Below are 20,245 nucleotides of genomic sequence, written 5' to 3' on the forward strand. Positions count from 1 at the left end.
GCATCCCAGCAAGTAGTGTCTCTTACCCTTTCTGATGGACAAGGGAAGTGTACAAGCCAACGGGGTCAAATATGATGTCGTATTCGGACAATTTCAAGAATGCGAGGGCAACCTACCAACCTACCTCAATTTCACGATCTTGCCTGCCAAGTCAAATTTTTGTAAAATTTGTTGGATTGACTGGTCCATTTGGATGATGATAGGGAAACTCTGAAAGTAATGCCTCAACTTCGTTGTTGTGATCAGTACCACTAAAGCCATTTTTTCTTACTTCTGATATTGTGACTCAGTGCCTTGCAAAACCTGGCTCATGAAGTATATCGAGCACTGCTCAGCTGCCACCTCTTGCACTATGACGGGCTGACATTGAGAGATATACTATGATAGGTAAACCTATATTCAACTTCTAAAGTATTGACGGGCTGGAGAAGAAAGCTTTCAATTGACCAAAAGCTGCCCCACATTCATCAATCCAAGCAAATCTCTAGTTCTTGCACAAGCAACGAAGTAGAGGGAGGACCTTATCGACTAGGAGAGGAATCTTGAAAAGGAATTTATTCCATCAGAAAACTGTCAAACTTCTTTCACGTTACTCGGACTCCGTATGTCAATTACAACTTAGCATTGATTGGGGTTAGCCTCAATTCCCTGATGTGTTAGCATGAATTCGAGGAACTTGCCCTATCATACCCGAACAAGCACTTCTTAGGGTTTAACTTCAATTAATATTGGCTTAGGGTATCAAAAAGTTCTTGGAGGTCGGCAAAATGCTTAACAACTTCTAAGGACTTCACCACCATATCACCGACATAAGCCTCAATGATTTTCTCCATAAGTTTGGCCAAAACCTTGTCCATCAGACGTTGGTAGGTTGCCCTCGCATTCTTTAACCTGAACAACATGACCTTGTAGCAATAATTGAACTACCCTACTATGAAAGCCAACTTATGGTACAAGAAATCTAGATCTATCCCCGACATGTCACTTGAACTCCATGCGAAATCATTCGAGTTATGCTTCAGTACCTCTAAAAGGTTATCTTCAAGATGATGTGTAAGGGTCGTGCCGATTTTCACCTTCTTCCCCTTCCCAATCTCTAATTCCTTCACTTCCTCCATCGAAGTCGAATATTGATCTATGAAATCTCTTCGAGGATCAAGTTCTACGAAATGGACCCCATAATGCTTTGCCAGTCCATAGAGCTCTCTCTTGGCTCTAAGGATTTCGTAATAGCACCTGCAAGTGATTTCTCGATGAACACTGATAACACCGACTAACCCATGATCCAGCGGGAACTTCACCTTCAAATAGGCTGTCAAAACAATTTCTTCTAACTTATTCATCAATGGTCGTCTTAGCAAGATGTTGTAGGTGGAAGGGGTGTTCACCACCATATATTGAATCGTGGGAGTTTTGGCTCCTTTATCACCAAAAGTTGTTTCCAGATTGACATAATCTCGAACTTTAGTCTTAACCCCTATGAATCCGACCAACACCCCTGGATGGGGCATCATTAGGTCCTATGGGACTTTCAAACCGACAAAAGCATTCTAATACTTCACATTTGTCGAGCTACCTCCGTCAATTAGAATGGGCAAGACGTTGAATGCCATCAGGACTGTGTAGATGACAATGGGATCGTTGTCATGTGGAGAGACACCTTTGAAGTTCGCATTAGTGAATGTGATATAGGGTGAAGGTCGTGGAGGTTGGATCTCCATTGTCATGACCGACTGGGCATATCATTTTCTCATTGACGAAGTCGCCCCACCACCTGAAAACCACTTGCTATTGTGTTAAAATCACCATAAATTACCTATTGGTGAGCCGATCCCCACGTAGCCCCCGAGGTTGGCAGTGGTGGGGGTGGATCCCTCTTTTTCAACTTATCTCTCCCCTTATCATCTCGTTGATCAGTCTTCTTCCTAGTGTATTTTGCCAAAGGCCCGGTTTTAGTGAGGTACTTAATCTGACAGATCAAAGCAAAGCACTCTCAATGTCATGCCCATAAGTCTTGTGAAATTCTCACCATTTAGTTCGGTAAGGGCCCAACTATTGCTCAGTTGGTGTAGGATACGTTATGAAGTTTATAATGCATACCTCCCTCAAAATATGTTCACGAGGCATGGTTAGTGGTATAAGGTTAAGGACCTTTTCTTCTTGTCTATGTCTCCCTTGGTCATAACCTCTCTATCCTCCTCTTGTGTTACGTCTCGATCCAAACCCGATCGATCCCTTATTCCAATTCCCTCGAGGCTTTAGAAACTCTTTCTAATAAGGCTTAGTGCTTGATCTTGAATCGGAGGCTGATCCATAATCTTTTTATTTCCATCACTCATTTCCTAGCCATTGAATCCTTAACTTCTATATGGCAAGTCACTTGGGAACAGACGTCCGTCATGGTGTCCGGCTGACAACAAATTGGTGTCACTGAACGACCCTGCTCGCAACCCCTTGCAAAAAGTTGCCAAAACAATCCTTTCGTCCAGATCGGTTACTCGGACAACCACTCCATTTAATCTTGTTAGGAATTCCTTCAACGATTTCCCCTGCTACTGGCGTACATCAAATAGGTCGGCTGTCGATGGTGGCCTCTCATTGTTGGCTACAAATTGTGTAACAAAAGCATGAGATAAATCATCAAAGCGCACAATGGAATTGTTTGGCAATCTAGTGAACCAATCCAAAGCAACCCAATCAGGGTTCCAACAAAGAGCTTGCACTCTACTCAATCAATTCCTCCACTGAGGAACATTTGGGCACAAAAACTCTTCATGTGCCAATTAGGGTCTAATGAACCATCGAACAATGGTAGTTTTGGGATCTGAATGTTCATCGGGATTTCTGTGTTCAACATGACCATTGTGAAGGGGTTGAAATCCCTTGTTTGCTCCACTGCGACCTCCCCCTCCAAACTCCTGAGATTGGTCACTTACGCCTAGAGAGTTGCCTAGGCTTGGTCATCCCTTTGTTGCATCTCCAGGTTTGTTGTTGCTGTGTGTTTTGGGCTTGGGGAAATTCATTTTGCCACCCTCTTTTCTTTTGTGCTCTCCCTCCTTATGTCCACCATACGCTTCATTTCCCTCCTCATAAAACAAAGGAAAACAAAATGCAACGGGAAGCATTTCCCTGTGCCCATGCTAGGCGCCAAAATGTTCCTGTAACGAGGTCGTGCTTAGGAAGAGACCTAGTCCAAGAGCATTCAAGTCTCAAGTGTAATTTATACCCTTAGGTCAGGTGTTAGTGTTTATATAAGAATGCATCAAAATTGATCGATCTGATATTCTCGTATAGGTATATTGTATGTGATCCTACCTGTTGCAGTGAAATCCTCGAGCACATATCTCAAACATTTAAGGTTGCTTAACAACTAAGGATTAGGCTACACATATAGTGAGATGCCTAACTGACGAACATCCTTGTCGGTACCTATGGTATAAGTAAAAAAGGACCATTGACTGGGTTTGAGGGAAAATGCCAAATGAGGAGGAAGGGCCTGATGGGGTTCATATGTCAACTAAGCTATTTGGATCATCCATAGACCTTATTAGCTTGGTAGCCGACCGACCTATTGACGTGTGAGATCATGTTACTCGTCACTGTTATAACCAACTAAAGGTGTATCCCTGAAGATCTTGGAGAAACGATTGAACCACTTGTCAAGTTAGAACAACCCTATGTTTAGCCATATGTTCAATAATAAATAAACACTAATATTAAACATATAATATGAGAAGTAATTAATCTTTTAACTTAATTTCTAATAATTAAATACTCACAAATCGACGATTTTCAATTGTAATCGTGATTTTATTGCAATTTTAATATTGCAAAAAATTATAGATAAATGCAACCGACGGGATCATTGCAATGCGATTATAGACACTCGAAAAAGCTTTAACATTATGATAGAAATCACTATTTTTAAAACCTTAACTACTTACAGGAATTATAGTTTCATAAAAGATGCTTAGGAGAGATAGTTTGAGAACCATGAATATTCACAACTTCAAAGAATATGAGATCCCAATTGGGGTGATTGAGCAACCTTATGTGGAGATGGCTGTCTTGGTGTACCATAACACAACTGGAGTATTTGGTTCTATATATTTTGGAATATTGCTTTTTGTACCCATGTTTTTTTCTTTATACCAGTGTAGTTTTATTGTTTTGAAATTTACATTTGGGAATTATGAAAAAAAAGTCATTTTCAAAATTTAAATTGTAAAATTGTATAAAGGTATCTATGAAAATTGAATTCTGAAATTATAAATAACAAGAAAGTAAAATTCCAAAATTATGTTCTCATCTTTGCTCTTCCCTCTATGTCACTCTTACCTTTTTTTTTTTTGTTTGTGAGAGGGGGGAAAAGACGCATCAAGGTAGAGAGGAGCATCTCAATTCTCAACTAGGTTGGCATCCACCCCTTAACCAATCCCACACTCGAAGGTCCTCGAAATTTATTGATGAAGAGAAGGAACTACAAAATCGACATGGGGGATTAGGCCAAAATCTCAGTCAATTGATAAACCTATACTGAGGCAACCCACAAACATCACGAGCAAAAAACTCTTTGCGAAAAGAAGGCAGAAAGTCCCACCTCTCACCTCTCTATTTTGATGTAAATAGAATGAAAGGAAATAGAAATGAGAGATATAAAATAAAAATATCAATTTTTCACTTTTTATTTGAGAAGAGAAATAATAATGAAATAAGTTATTTCCATGAACTCATGATTTTTTTTTCTTCCAAATTGGAATGAAATACGAGGATAATGATATTTTTCTTCATTTTTTGGTTTAAATTTTATAATATAATTTTTTAGAATTAATAAATTATGTTAAAAATAATAGACTAACAATTTTATTATTTTAATTAATATAAAAAAATTTCTTATATATTTTTTCCCTACACTGTGTTCTATTTATGTATGTAGAGAGAGATTCTTTGATTTTTTTGTTTATACTACAAATATCTTCCACTGAAGACAATCCTATTTGAGTCAGATACGACCATCATGTCCAGAAAAATTTTCCTTCAAGTGAAATTCTTCCATTTTATTTTCCCTCTATCTTTATTCTTGATATTGTTAGTTAGTAATACTAATAATTCAAAAGTTAGTTGGGTTTGAAGGTTAGTTAGTTAATAACTAACTTGTGTTAGTTTATTTGTATTCACTCCATATATTATATATATATATATATATATATATATATATATATATATATATATATATATATATGGAGTTGATGTAATCCAATTTATAGAGATTCAATAACATTCATTCTTCATCATTCGCTCTAAACATTGTGTGAGTTAGTCTTACTCTATCAAACTGGTATCAAGAGCCTTGTGAAGATCCAAGTGAAAGTGTGTAAGATCACAAGTGAGTGAGAGCAAGATCAAGAGAGATTCATCTGTGAGTTTTTGTTGAGTGTGAGAGAACACATTTCTCTTCCATTTTGTCGCTGTGATCATTACATCTTCTTCATTCTACTATTGTTGCTACGATCATAGGGGGCAATGGTGGATTCCCCGAGAATTTTCCAATTCTTGATGGCAAGAATTGGGAGCAATGGAGCGTGCAGATGAATGTCTTGTTCCAGTTTCAAGATGTGCTTAAAATTGTGCAGAACGGATACCAAGAAATTGGTGATAATCCTACGGTTGCACAAAGAGTTATACACAAGGATGCAGTAAAAAGTGACAACAAAGCCTTGTTCTTGATCCACCAGAGCCTAGATGCAAGTATCTTTGACAAGATCTCTAAGCATCTACAACTAAGGAAGCGTGGGATATATTGGAGAGGTGGTTCACTAGTGGATAGAAGATTTGAAAGGTGCGACTCCAAGCTTTGAGGAGGCAGTATGAATTGTTGCAGATGGAAGAATCAAAAAGAGTAGCAGACTATTTTAGTTGTGTGTTAAGTCTCACAAATGCGATGAAGGGTTGTAGTGAACAAATCACAAATCAAATGATCATAGACAAGATCATGTGCACCCAAACTCAGAATTTTGATCACATAGTGGTGGCGATTGAAGAATCTAAAGATGTAGAGACCATGAAGATTGAGGAGCTTCAAGGATCTTTAGAAGCATAAGAATTGAAGTTGATTCAAAGGAACAAGATCAAAGTGGCAAATCAAGCTTTGCAGGCACAGGTGAAAGGTGATTTTGCAAAATGGAAAGGAAAAAAATTACAAGGAAATTTTTTTAAGAGAAATTGGAATTCTAATCAAAGAAAGACCAAGGTTGAAGATAAAGTAGAATCTTCTCATAGGGGAGAGGTTGGTTCTTCAGATCAGGGAAAGCGAAAGAAGGAAGATAGAAGGAAGATTCAATGTTTTGTGTGTGATAAGTTTGGCCACTATGTTGAGGAGTGTTGGCTCAGAAAAGGAAAAGGAAAACAAAAAGTAGAGGACCAAGAAGCCAATGTTGCACATGAGGATTCTGATTTAGACCCAGTTTTGCTTATGGTTACAACCACCGAATGTGCTTCGTCTTTAGAAGCTTGTTATCTAGACACTGGATGCTCTAACCATATGACAAGGCATATGGAGTGGCTCATTGATTTAGATACAAGTAGATACACAAAGGTTAAGCTAGTAGAACCTTGAATGTGAGGGAGTTGGCAATATTCTGATCAGAAGAAAGGATGGCAAGACAACATTGATTGAGAGTGTGTTGTTTGTGCTTGGCATGCAGTGCAATCTCATGAGTGTGGGACAACTAGTTGAAAATGGATTCTCAGTGATTATGCAGAATGAATCTCTTCAGTTGTTTGACTCAAACAAAAGGTTGATGCTTAGATCCTCACTCTCAAGGAACAAAACCTTTCAAGCCAAACATCAATGATGCAGATGCAAAGTGTCTTACAATAACAGTGGCTAAGTAGGAAAGCTGGTTTTGGCATCTAAGGTTTAGCCATTTAAATTTTAGAAGCCTAAGTCAATTACAGTCTAAAGACATGGTGATAGGTCTCCCCAATGTGCATGTGCTTGATAAAATGTGTAAGGTATGCAATGCTAGTAAGCAACCTAGGAACTCTTTCTACTCATATTTGCCAATAGGATCATTAGAATTGTTACATGCGATACATTATGATGTATGTGGACCTTTTAAGGTAGCTAGACTAGGTGGCAACAAATACTTTGTCTCTTTTGTTGATGAACACAGTAGAATGATGTGGCTATACTTGATAAAGGCTAAAAGTGAAGTGTTTGAAGTTTTTGAAAGGTTCAAATAAATGATTGAAAGACAAAGTGGTAAATTGCTTATGGTTTTGGGTACAGATGGTGGTGGAGAGTATACCTCTAGGGAGTTTGAAGATTTCTATGAAAAATGTGGCATTCAACATGCAGTCACAACACTCTACACTCCTTAGCAGAATGGTCTAGCAAAAAGAAGAAACAAAATAGTACTTGATATGACAAGGAGTTTACTTAAGCAGAAATGCTTGCCACATAACTTCTGGGGTGAATTAGTAACTACTGCAGCTTACTTGCTCAACAAGTGTCCTACCAAGAGACTAAAGGAGAAAGTTCCTGAACAATATTAGACTGGAAGAAAACCATTGGTGAGTCACCTCAAAGTGTTTGGTTCCCTATGTTACAAACACATTCCTGATGCGAAGAGAAAAAAGCTACAAGATATGAGTTAGCCTATGATTCTAGTTAGCTATCATCCAACTAGTGCATACAGGTTATATAATCCTGTAAAACAGAAAACTAAAGTTAGCAAGGATGTGATTGTGTGTGAAGTTGATTCATGGAATTGGCAAGATGGAGCTAGCAGCAGTCAAAATCCAAGTGTTTAAATTCAGTTACAAGATGTTCACTTGGAATATGAGTAGAATAGAAAGGAATCAAATGATGAGATTGAAGCAGTAGCTAATGTGAATTAGACTCAAAGGCCATAAAGGGAAAGGCACATTCCCTCTAGACTCTCAGATTATGAGATACTTCATGATAGTGAAGTCACACCTGATGGAGACTTAGTACATTTTGCTCGAATAGCTGATGCAGAACCAATTGATCATGAAGAGGCTATGCAGGAAGATGTGTGGAAGAAAGCCATGCTTGAAGAATTAGAAACAATTAAGAGGAATCACACCTGGGAATTGACTAAGTTACCTCCTCACAAGAAAGCCATAGATGTAAAATAGGTATTCAAACTGAAATTGAATCCAAATGGGCCAATAGCTAGACACAAACCAAGGTTAGCGGTGAGAGGATTCAAGTAGAAGCCAAGGGTGGACTATATTGAAGTGTTTGCTCCAGTAGCAAGGTTGGAGACAATGAGATTAGTGATAACTTTGGCTAGTAGAAATGGCCACTCTCTATTCCACTTGGATGTGAAATCAACATTTTTAAATGGATTTCTGGATAAACTGGTTTATGTCACTCAACCTCTAGGTTTTGAGATCAAAGGGAATGAAAGAATGGTGCACAATAAGGCCTTGTATGGTCTTAAAGGCACCTAGAGCTTGGAATAGAAGGATTGGTTCATTTCTGATTTAGAATGAATTCACCAAGCGCACAGTGGAATATGGTGTATATGTGAAAAGGAAAACTCAGGGAGTACTTCTGATTTGCCTATATGTTGATGATTTGCTTCTGATTTAGAATGAATTCAAAGTTGTGATGATGGTTAAGTTTAAGATGTCAGACTTGGGCAAACTGTCATACTTCTTAGGAATGGAATTCCTTACAACTTCAAAAGGTATTATCATACATAAAAGGAAATATGCAACTGATGTATTGAAGAGATTCAGCATGATTGAGTGCAATCTAGCTACCACACTAGCAAAAGTGAATTTGAAGCTAGATGCTACAAGTGATGATGATGAAGAAGTTGATCCAACCTTGTTTAAGCAATTAATTGGTTGTCTAAGGTACTTATGCAATAGTAGAACAAACATTGCATTATCTATTGGGTTGGTTAGCAGATACATGTCTAAGCCAAGGAAAAGTCATTTGATGGCAGCCAAGAGAATTTTGAGGTACATCAACGACACACTCGAGTATGGTGTGTTATTTTCTAGCAAGCTAGTGCAGCAAAAGAATGAATTGATTGGCTATTCTAACTCTGATTGGTGTGGGGACAAGTCAAACAAGAAGAGCACTTCAGGTTACGTATTCAAGTTCTTAGAGGCACCAATTTCATGGTGTTCTAAGAAGAAGCCAGTGGTGGTACTCTCAACATGTGAAGCTGAGTATATAGCAGGGGATTTTGCTGCTTGTCAAGCTATGTGGCTTGTTTCAGTGTTGAAGAAATTGAAGATTGAAGTGAAGAACCCAATACAACTGTTAGTGGATAACAAGTCTACTATTGATTTGCCTAAGAACCCGGTTTCCCATGGCAGGTTATTGATATACTAACAAAAGCCTTGAAGATTGATAGATTTGTAAAGTTGAGGGAAACATTAGGTGTTGTAGATAGTAAGAGCTTTTGAATTAATGAGGGATGTTAGTTAGTGAATAATGAATAATTCAAAAGTTAGTTGGGTTTGGAGGTTAGTTAGTTAATAACTAACTTGTGTTAGTTTGTTTGTATTCAATCCATATATATGGAGTTGATGTAATCCAATTTACAGAGATTCAATAACATTCATTCTTCATCATTCTCTCTAAACATTGTGTGAGTGAGTCTTGCTCTATCAGATTTTTTTATTGATATTTTTTTCTTATTTATTTTCTCTTTGTTTCAATTGGCTCTAAATGCAAGGCATTAACTTTCTGCAACGACACCTGATTCACCCTCCCTACCAACACGACCTATGCTACACTCGCATAACAGAATTCAATCAACGGTGAGATGGAATGGAGGCAAGAATGCTTAGTTGTGAATTTTGATTTACAATACCACACACTGTAACTGCCAACGTCGATGCCATTCTCCAGGGAGAGGTCGTAGATGAAGGGTATGTCAAGTGTTGAGTCAGCCTCGTGCAAATGGGAAAGTTAGTAATATGTGTTAGGCGTCCAAAGCAAAGATCGATGCAACCTCTAGAAATTACATTTCCAAAATGTAAGATAAGATTCACATTTCCAAAATTTGAATTCTGAAATGTTGAAATGTGAATGAAGATTGAAAATGAGGAAAAATTTATGAAACTAAATTCACATTATGTCATTATCATAATTATGTACTTGTGTATTAGAGTATTATTGAAATGAAAACGAGGAAAAACAAAATTGAGAGGTGAACAACAAAAATGCTATGCAAAAGCAGCAAAATGAAGTACTGAAGTAGCCTAAATTTAAACTGTTGTTTGGCTATTCATATTTAGCTCCTGTTTTGGGCACCTAGGTGTATAAGAAATTATTACTCTACGTAATATTAGTTGGATTTTTAATTTACAAAAAAAAAAGTTAATAACACTCAAACTATGTATATTATGGAGATCAAATGAGAGACCATAATTGTTTGTATCAAAGTTCACCTAAATTAGATATAATCATATAAGAGCTTCTGATAAGCCAAATTTGATTAATTTCTCTGATGTGAAACTGATACTATTTGGGTCATTGGCCAACTGTGTGATAGACAATACCAAAGTTACTCATACGTAGTTGAGTGTGAATGCTGAGTTCACACCAAAGAATGGACCAAGTGGACCTAATTCGACATGAAATAATTCCTAGGATTCCTTTTATATGCATTATGTTTTCATTCTTTCAATTCTATTAGTAGATTCTTCTTATTCTGTTTTAAGGATCATAGGCCAAATGGATCATGATCTGTAGTATTACGAATTAACATATGCCTTTAAATATTGTTTCCATCCATGAGTTGGGGAAGAAGAATTAATCTAGTTTTATTTTCAATTTCACTCCTTACTTAATCCCGTTGCTAAAAAAGGTTCATAACATTTGGCGCTTTCATTGAGTTTTCTAATTACACATTTTGTGTGAAATTAGTGATAGGGGCCATGGATACTTCCCATTTGCTGTTTTAATCGGTTGTGCCAACCAATTAAAAGTTTCAGGAGGATTCAATTTCTTGAATTTCAAATGCAATAAGCACCTTTTCTTTATTTTACTTCAAATTCCATCATCTTAGAAACTAGCTGCACCAATGATATCCATAGATTCCAACCCTTGTAGAAAAGCATTTTTAATTGTAGAATTCCTGTCAAGGGTTTTTCAGATAAACAAGAACCCAGTCTGTGTTCAAAGAGTTGGACTGGTTTGGATTCATCACTATAACAGAGGGAAATATATTCAGTAGCTGCGAGGCCAACAATGCCACTCTCTTTTCCCTTGTACAAGTTAATGAAAATGAAAGCATGTATTTCACATAGCAGCCGCAGTGTATAATATATCCATTGGTGCAAAAGCATTCAAACAAATGTTGTATGTAATGGAACTATTATCAACAATCTATTGCAAGAGTAGGAAATGAATAATCATAAATGGTTTTACAATTGCCTTCATAACTTTTTTTCAACCAGAATAGACAGACAACAAAAACTACGGAAAAAAAAGAGACAAAAATAAGGTTGAAAAAGGTAAGCAAGGTATCTTAAAAGTAGCTAGCAGCTACTCAAGACATTTGAGAATAGATGATTGTGCCTTTAAGTGTTTGATATTCTATCTGGCGTCTTCCATTTTCAACTGGGAGAAAACAAAATCCTCAGCACTATTGGACTTATCACCCCTCACAACGGAGTCATCTGCTTCACTTAGTGTGGAGAATGAAGGAAGATGTCTAACATTGGGCAATTGAAATGATGCAGAAACACTACTAGAACTATCCTCATGCTGCACTTTATGTATTGCATTTGCACCTCTCTGAAGCTGAAGCGCATACCCCAAGTCCCACAATACATCATCCATGCTTGGCCTATCAGAACCATCTTCTTGCAAGCATTTCTCTACCGTGTCACTAAATTTCCTGAGTGAGTTTTGATCTATTTGGGCCTTGATGGAAGGATCAATGATCTTGATGCAATCCTACCCCCCCAAGGGCATTGGATAGAAGACTCCAAGAAGATTGGACCGGAGATGCAAGAGAAAGCCCTAGGGTTCTCATAAGCCTTAGGGTAGATTTCGGGGCCATGGACTAAGTATGAGCTCATTTATCTTTGTACATATTAGATTAAGATTTCATTATTTTTGGACCTTGTATTTAGAGCTCCGTCATGTAGGTAGGGTACCCTAAAAATATAGGATTTTTCATCCCTTTTATTTCAGGGTACCTAGACTAGTTTTTGTATTAGGGGTAATTTCGTAATTTCACATGCATGAAGTGAATATTTGATGTGTGTTGGAAAATAAATTTAATTGAATTGGGAGAAGCCCAATCCAATTAAATTTTAGAGGGGAAGGTGAGCATTTGCTTGCTACACCCCATTGTCACATCATATAGTCATACTTTGTGTATGCCCTTCATGCTTTACATGCCTCATGACACCTAATCACACTTAGTGGAGAATCTTGGACTTGATCTTAGATTAGTGGGCTGAACCATAGATAAAATTCACTAATCATAATTAGTGAAATTTTGGCTCCAAAATTTGGCTCCACAAATTCATTTTCAAATTCAAGTGAAATTTGAATGGAAATTCAAATTTACCTCCAATTTTGGGTGACACCTAGGCTATAAATAGAGAGGTCTTGTGTGTGCACTTTTTCAACTTTGATCATTTGAAAATTACACTTCAAAGTTCAGATCTCATTTGAGACACAAAATTTCGTGCTCTTTCTCTCCCTCTCCCTCCCCTCATCTTCTCCTACCTTCAAGCTCTTATCCATGGCTTCCTATGGTGGTGAACTTCTTCTTGACTCATCTTCTCCTTGAAGTGGCGTCTCCAATCATCTTTCTTCCTTCTCCATTCCGCTGTCATTAATCTTCAAGAAACAAAGGACTCCATTGATGAAAAAGATTCAAGACCTACAAGCTCTACATGGAGCTACATCAAGTGTGCTTAGGTGTTATGAGACATGTAAAACATGAAGGACATGTACAAAGTGTGACTATATGATGTGGCAATGGGGTGTAGCAAACAAATGTTCACCTCCTCCTCTAAAATTTAATTGGATTGGGCTTCTCTCAATTCAATTAAATTTATTTCCCGACGCACACATCAAATATTCACTTAATGCATATAAAATCACAAAATTATCCCTAATACAAAAACTAGTCTAGGTGCCCTAAAATTCAAGGGCTGAAAAATCTTACATTTTTAGGGTACCCTACCTACATTATGAAGTCCTAAATACAAGGCTAAAAAATAATGAAATCTTAATTTAATATATATAAAGATAAGTGGACTCATACTTTGCTCATGAGTCCAAAATCTACCCTAAAGCTTATGAGAACCCTAAAACCTTCTCTTGCATCTCCGGCCTAATCTTCTTGGAATCTTCTACCCAATGCCCTTGAGGGATAGGATTGCATAAGATCTCTTACAGTATCCCCTTGTTTTTGCAAAGCATTCCCCATTCAGCCAAGTTTATTTGGTCTCTTGGAAGCAATGGGTTAATCGGTGCTCTTGCACACAACACTTTCAAAAGAACTACCCCAAATGAATATACATCAGATTTTTCTGTTAGCTGTTGTGACCTGAAGTACTCAGGATCAAGATACCCAAAAGTGCCTTTAACACCAGTGCTCACATACGGTTGAGTATCAAGAGGACCTGACCTTGAAAGACCAAAATCAGCAACTTTAGCAACAAGGTTCTCAGCTAGTAATAAATATGTTTGTCGACTTTACATCACGGTGAATTATTCCCCTAGATGCTCCTTTGTGAAGGTAATGAAAACCCCTGGAAGCTCCAATGCAAATTTCAAGCCTCTGCTTCCAAGGCAAGCTTGGCAACTTTGTATTATACAAATGGTCCCTGAGTGTCCCTTTTTCCATGTACTCATAAACCAGTATCATCTCGAACCTTTCATCACAATACCCACTTAGGGAAACTAGGTGCCTGTGACGAATCTTAGACAAAACCATGATCTAGATCTCTGTCTGAAATTCTGGAAGGCCTTGACCTGATCCTGGCTGGCTTCTTTTCACGGCGAATATGATGCCATTTCTGAGAACTCCCTTATAGACGTTGCCAAAATCACCCTCGCCAATTAGCTGACTTGCATGGAAGTTCTTGGTTGCTAATTGAAGATCAATCAAGGGACTTTTCAGCCTGAGGCTTATGTTGGGAAGAGGAGAGCCGTGGCTGGTTCCATCAGTCAATCTGCCGTGAGAACTCCCTCCAGCAGTAATGGGAATTGGCAACCAGTCCGAATTCTCAACGGGCTTTTCCTTTCTCATTTTAAAACGCCAAAGAAAGCCTAGAATCACTACAGCAAAAACCACAACTAAACCTCCAATAACTGAACCCAGCACCACTGGAAGACTATTATGATTGGAATAGGGTTCCTGGTCGAGGGGAACAGAACTTGATGTCATAATCACTTTCATTATTTCTAGCCCATTTAAAAATGCATTAGGTATGGGAGCGGATGCATCAGGTGCTATGCTGACCTTCATAAACCCAGAGTCATCAGAGTGTACCACAAAATCATAATAATAAGGGGCAGGCAACTCCTGGTTATCAATATTTACGGACATGACATAGGTGTCGTAAATGGACAGATCGAAGTATTTAAGATCATTTTGTGGACTCCAATAGTCACAGAAGTGAAGCCGAAGAAGATGATCTGCGTTGTTGTCCACGAGAAGAGCCCATGTTATGTTTCCAGCACTGGAAGAGCTGCTATTAATTTCTTTAGCAGTTCCGTACACATCACTTGGCGCAGTATATTCATTTGCGTTTGAACCATCTGAGTCATTCCCTACACGGTACTGAATTGGACCCAGGTAAGGGGAACGATTCTTGGCGTTTTCCGTATTTAAGATATAGCTATCATCTGGATTCCATTTTCTCAATAAGCTATCATTGACCCTTTAGCCACCAACATTAAGCCTATGTTTGGTTTCCAATACCCGAGAGTACAAACCTCCGCTGAGGGGATCTAAAGACGTATTGCCACTATAAGTGAAACGTGATACTTGATTGGCAGTCAAATGGATGGGGAGTATGAAGAGTTCAATAGCATTCACAAACGCAAACGATGATGGAAGAGGTCTAAAAGTGATTTTGAAGCTGCCGGAAGTAATTTGCATGAAAAACTCTTTTACTACAGCAGAGTTGTTATCGCTATCATTTCTACCATTGAAATTTCGCAACAACCAGAAACCGGGAACAGAAACATTGAAACTGGCCGAGGAAAGATTACTAGGCGAAGAGAAAGCAAAGAAATGGAGGCGTACCAGGTAGGTGCCACGTTGATGTTGAACTTATACCCAGAAGCCTCACTTCGAAATTTTTTTGCAGTTTGGTAAAGAGGAGAAGGCACCTGTGACTCACTCCTTTCTGTGTTGCTGCTGCCAAAACTGGTTTTAAGGTTTGATTCACCAACGTAATTCTTGCCACTTTTGCTAGCACTGCTGTCTGAGCCACAATTGTTAAAGTACTTATCCGGAACGGTGTACCCGTGTGAAGGGAACTGCAGTGATGAGAAATGAATAAGAAAAACAAGTAGCACACACACAGAGTGTTGAATTCTATGGAGCTGAAGAATCGCCATGGAAAAACGGTGATCGGGGCTTAGTTTAGGCTATGATATTAATATTGAATATGATTGCATCTTTTGAAACTAGGGTCTGTGTGTGGACTTGAAAGAACACGGGACTCGAATGAGAGGAAGACTTCACTTCAGCACAGGTCAAGTCGTCAGCTTTGACTCTTGTTCTTCTTTATTATTATTATTATTATTATTATTTTTATGTTTTAAAAAAATTTAGTTCTGGAAGTTGATTTATCAACTACCGGAACTATTTGAGTCATGAAAATGAAAATTGAAAAATTTTGGTTCACGTTAAGATGGCTTAGTTTGAGACTTTCGATTGCTATTGTCTTTAAGACTTGTTATTGGGTAATAATACAGCCAAATATTGCGGAGTGAACTGAGAAGTAAGAAGGCTGCTGATAATACAGCCAAATGGCAAGGCAATAGAGTCCAAATATCCAGTGCGGAGGCAATGGTAAGACCAATATTGGGTATTGCCTTATGTCTCCCACCAAACTCTTAATATTAGGTATTGTCTTATGTCTCCCACCAAACTCTTAATTTTATAAATATTTATAAAAAATAATTTAAATTTAAATTATTAGGCAATATATTTCATTATATTATTTATTATTATTTTTTAGTAAAATTAATAAAATTTTAATATATGTATACACATAGATATATTATAAATGATTTGAGATGTTTATAATTCATTTGAAAATTATAGAAAAATTAGTTTTCATTTACTTTAAATTAAAAATAATCATATTAAAATGAATATACTGATTAAATTTTATATAAAAAAATATGTTGTATATTTTGATAAAAATGAGAGTGGCGAGATTACACATTTTTCTTATTGTAAAATATAAAATTACTTTATACTTTTTATTTGAATCATAATAATTGAAAATTATAAAAGAAAGTGAATTAAAAAAATATTATATTTATCTTGAACTAAATTGAAGTTTTAGTCGGCACTAATTTAATATTATTGGTCTTAACTTTTCTCCCTAAATTGAAGATATTAAAATAAATACTAACATAAAAATTAATGTCTTATTAAAAATATTAAAGTATATTAAAAAATTAATCCTTTTTATATGCTGTAATGTTTATAAAATATAATTAATAATACTTGTAATTGTTTTCATTGTAAGAAACAATATTTAAAATTATTTTTTCTAAATTCAATTTGAGATCATTGTAAGATATAGTAGAATAAATTACTAATGAAATGTGAAAATATTGCTTGAATATTAAATTTTAATGAACAATTTTTACATGAAAAAATAAAATGAAAATAGATGAGATTCACCTACAAAATTTAACTAAGGCCAAAAAATATATAAGCCCGACCCTGCAAATATCTTTTCCAAAGGCATGGAAATTTTTTCACAAGATCCACAGTCATATTTTGTGCTGACATTCTTGGAAGGGAATGCAGCAGAAGTCTAAGATTCCAGAATACGGATATAATCAATTACATAACGAATGCCGTTGTTAGGGTGTGAGGTAAATAACTAAACTAAACAAAGAATTTTTCATCTTATCGAACTATTAATTTATTTATTAGAAATATTATTGTACAAAAGATTAACCATATATAGGAAAAAAGAGTTCACTATTCCCACTCAGTTGACTTGCAAATTATTTTTTTTTTTTTAAAAAAAAACTTTTCTTTACAACGCTTGCTACATATATTTACTATTTCCCTTATTTTCGTGAAAGATTAAATATGATGATTGTACCAATTGGACAGCTGCATGTTTTGTTTAGCATAATTCAGAGAAAATAATTATTTCTAAGTTTTTAAAATTTTTGTGAAAATAAGTATTCTTTAAAATAAAGTAATTGAAACATTCGCTAAATTCCATGTCAATTCAACAACTGCATCGTAGAAATAACAATCTTAAGAGATCAAAGGTGTATATTTAAATAAGTATTTATTAACTAGATATTTTATCTCTAATTATAAGAACATTTTAATTAATTCACTTTTTTAAAAAAACATATTTAATTTAATTAATTACATTAAATTTGTTCATTATTTCAAAATTATTATTTTTTATTTCTATATCCACTTACTAATTGCTAAAAAATAAATCAATATGCAGAATTTGATAAAAAAAAAATCAATATGCAAAATTTGACTCAATCAAGCAGAATTTGGTAGGAAATTTTGAGGAGGTGGAAATTCAAGAAGCTTTGACGGCAAATTTACTGTATAGGGTCTCTTTTAAAAATAATTTACGAAACAGGGTCTGTTTCGAAACAAATTGCAATGGGGGTCTTTTATTTACGTTGATTCCGCCATTCCTACTGGCGGCAAGCATGTATCGCCATTGGCAGCAGCGGCATGAAGGTGGTATCGCCATTGGCATCAGTGGTACACATGTATCGCCGTTGGCAAAAGCGGAACCGAAGCTGACTCACGCCCATGCCGCTATTCAGACTGGCGAGACATGCTGAGTCACCTCATGTCACCATTGGTACTGGCGGGACATGCTAACGTGGGCAGTCCTGTCATTGGCGCCTGCGGAACACGTAGGGGATGCTTTTTTGCAGTGTTTCAGTCTGAAAAAAGATGGGTAGGCTTGCAGGGGGTTGCAGTGTATAGTCTGAAAAAGATAGGCTTAGGGTTTGCAGAAAACGTTGCATGTGAACGTTAAAAATTTGAACGTTGGTGGGTAAGTTTTCAGCTATAAAAAAAATGCTTGAACCTTATTTACGCTTGCATTTCTCCTTACTGAGTTTCTGTTTTTTCTTGAGTGTGAGCTTCTGCTTTGCTGTGTGCTTCTTGCTTTGTGCTCCTTGGTTCAAATTTGGTGCGTGGCTTCCTTTCCTTCAAGTGTGTGCTCACCCTTACTTGGTAAGTGTTTTGAAAGTAAATAAAATTTATATATTCTGTTAATAAATGTTAATAAATATTATAAGTTTAAGTTAGTTAGTATTAAGAAATATTCTAAGTTAGTTAGTATGTAAATAGTAGATTAGTTAGTGTTAATAAAAATTCTTAGTTTAAATTAGTTAGTATCAGTAGGTATTGTATTGGTTTTTTTTACGTATTAATAGATATATTTTATTTAGTTTAAATTCTAAGTTTGTTTAAATATTATATTAGTTAGTATGAGTTTGTTTAAATTCTAAGTTAATTAGTGTGTGCTCTTACCATTTAGATATATTTTTTACGTAATAAAAATTCTAAGTCTAAATTAGTTTAAATATTTTATTTAGTTATTGTATGTATTGTTAGATATTATATGTGATATATATATATATATATATATATATATATATATATATATATATATGAAAATAATATTTGGTTGAAAATAATATTTGGTTAGTTAGAATCAAAATTTTATTTAGTTATTGTATATATTGTTAGATATTATATGTGTGATAATATTTGGCTTAAAATATTATTTGGTTACTTATGAAAATATTATATATTTGTTTAGTTAGTATAAAAATATTAGGTGTATATATATTTAGTTGTTGTATATATTCTTAAATTTTATATATGTGATATTAGCTTTTGTAATATTAAGTATATATTTACATGCATGATACTTTAGCCTAATAAATATATATACATGCATGATACACTTTAGGAAGGCATACGTAATATTAGGTTTTGTAGTATTAGGCACAAGTTAATATTAGCTTTAGGTATATATTTGTAAATTTTAAACACACCTAAATTTTTAGTTTTTGTAATATTAGTTAGCTTTAGAAATTTAAGCATTTTATAGGTAAATAAATAATTATAATATTAAATAGAAGTAAATTTGCCTTTTTAGTGTCTTAATTTTGTATGTTATATATAGATAGTATAGTTTTAAATAAATGAATTGATTTTTTACAAATTTATTGTTATATATTTAATAATGTTTTTATAAATGTGCGTAGTTTAATTTATATTATTTACAAATAATGTATAAATTGATTTGTGAATTTATTGTATTATATTTGATTTTGCAGTAGCAATGGCATCTTCATCATCATCTTCATCACATATTAACATTAAGTCTGGCCCCATCGATGCTGATGTATTATGGATGCAACCTAAGCATGTTTCAGAACATGTTTGGAATGGGGAAGAAGATCGAAAATTACATATAAGACGAGTTGTCCCCACGTATCAAGGGGAAGAACAAATTCCAGAGCAAATTTTTCCTTTTCTTCAACAATCTGGTTTCGGCTGGATTATCAAGATGGGATACTTAAAAATAAATGTCTCATTAATTAGTACTCTGATAGAAAGATGGAGGCCGGAAGCACATACGTTTCACATGAGATGCGGAGAGTGTACTATTACTCTCCAAGACGTCTCTGTATTGTTAGGTATAAGTGTGGATGGTTTACCATTAATCGGTCCAACAAATCTTGATTGGGCTGATTTATGTGAGGAATTATTGGGAGTCAGACCACAAGAAGGTGAAATTAAAGGTAGCATGGTTAAATTAAGTTGGCTGGCTTACCATTTTGCACAAATAAATAATGATGACGACGAAGAACAAGTACGAAGGTTTGCCCGTGCATGGATACTGAAATTCATTGGAGGTGTCTTGTTCGTTGACAAAAGCAGTAACAAAGTTTCGCTAAGGTACCTTCAATTTTTACGTGACTTTGAAGAATGTGGCACATATGCATGGGGAGCTG

General features: G+C 35.7%; 1 pseudogene; it reads right to left on the bottom strand.

Moving 5' to 3' along the window:
• Nucleotides 1–11,295: 11,295 nt before the first annotated feature.
• LOC114412439 lies at nucleotides 11,296–15,716 on the bottom strand (annotated as a pseudogene).
• Between the last annotated feature and the right edge of the window lie 4,529 nt (nucleotides 15,717–20,245).

The sequence above is a fragment of the Glycine soja genome, chromosome 5 (genome assembly GCF_004193775.1).
Source record: "Glycine soja cultivar W05 chromosome 5, ASM419377v2, whole genome shotgun sequence".
Classification (NCBI taxonomy): domain Eukaryota; kingdom Viridiplantae; phylum Streptophyta; class Magnoliopsida; order Fabales; family Fabaceae; genus Glycine; species Glycine soja.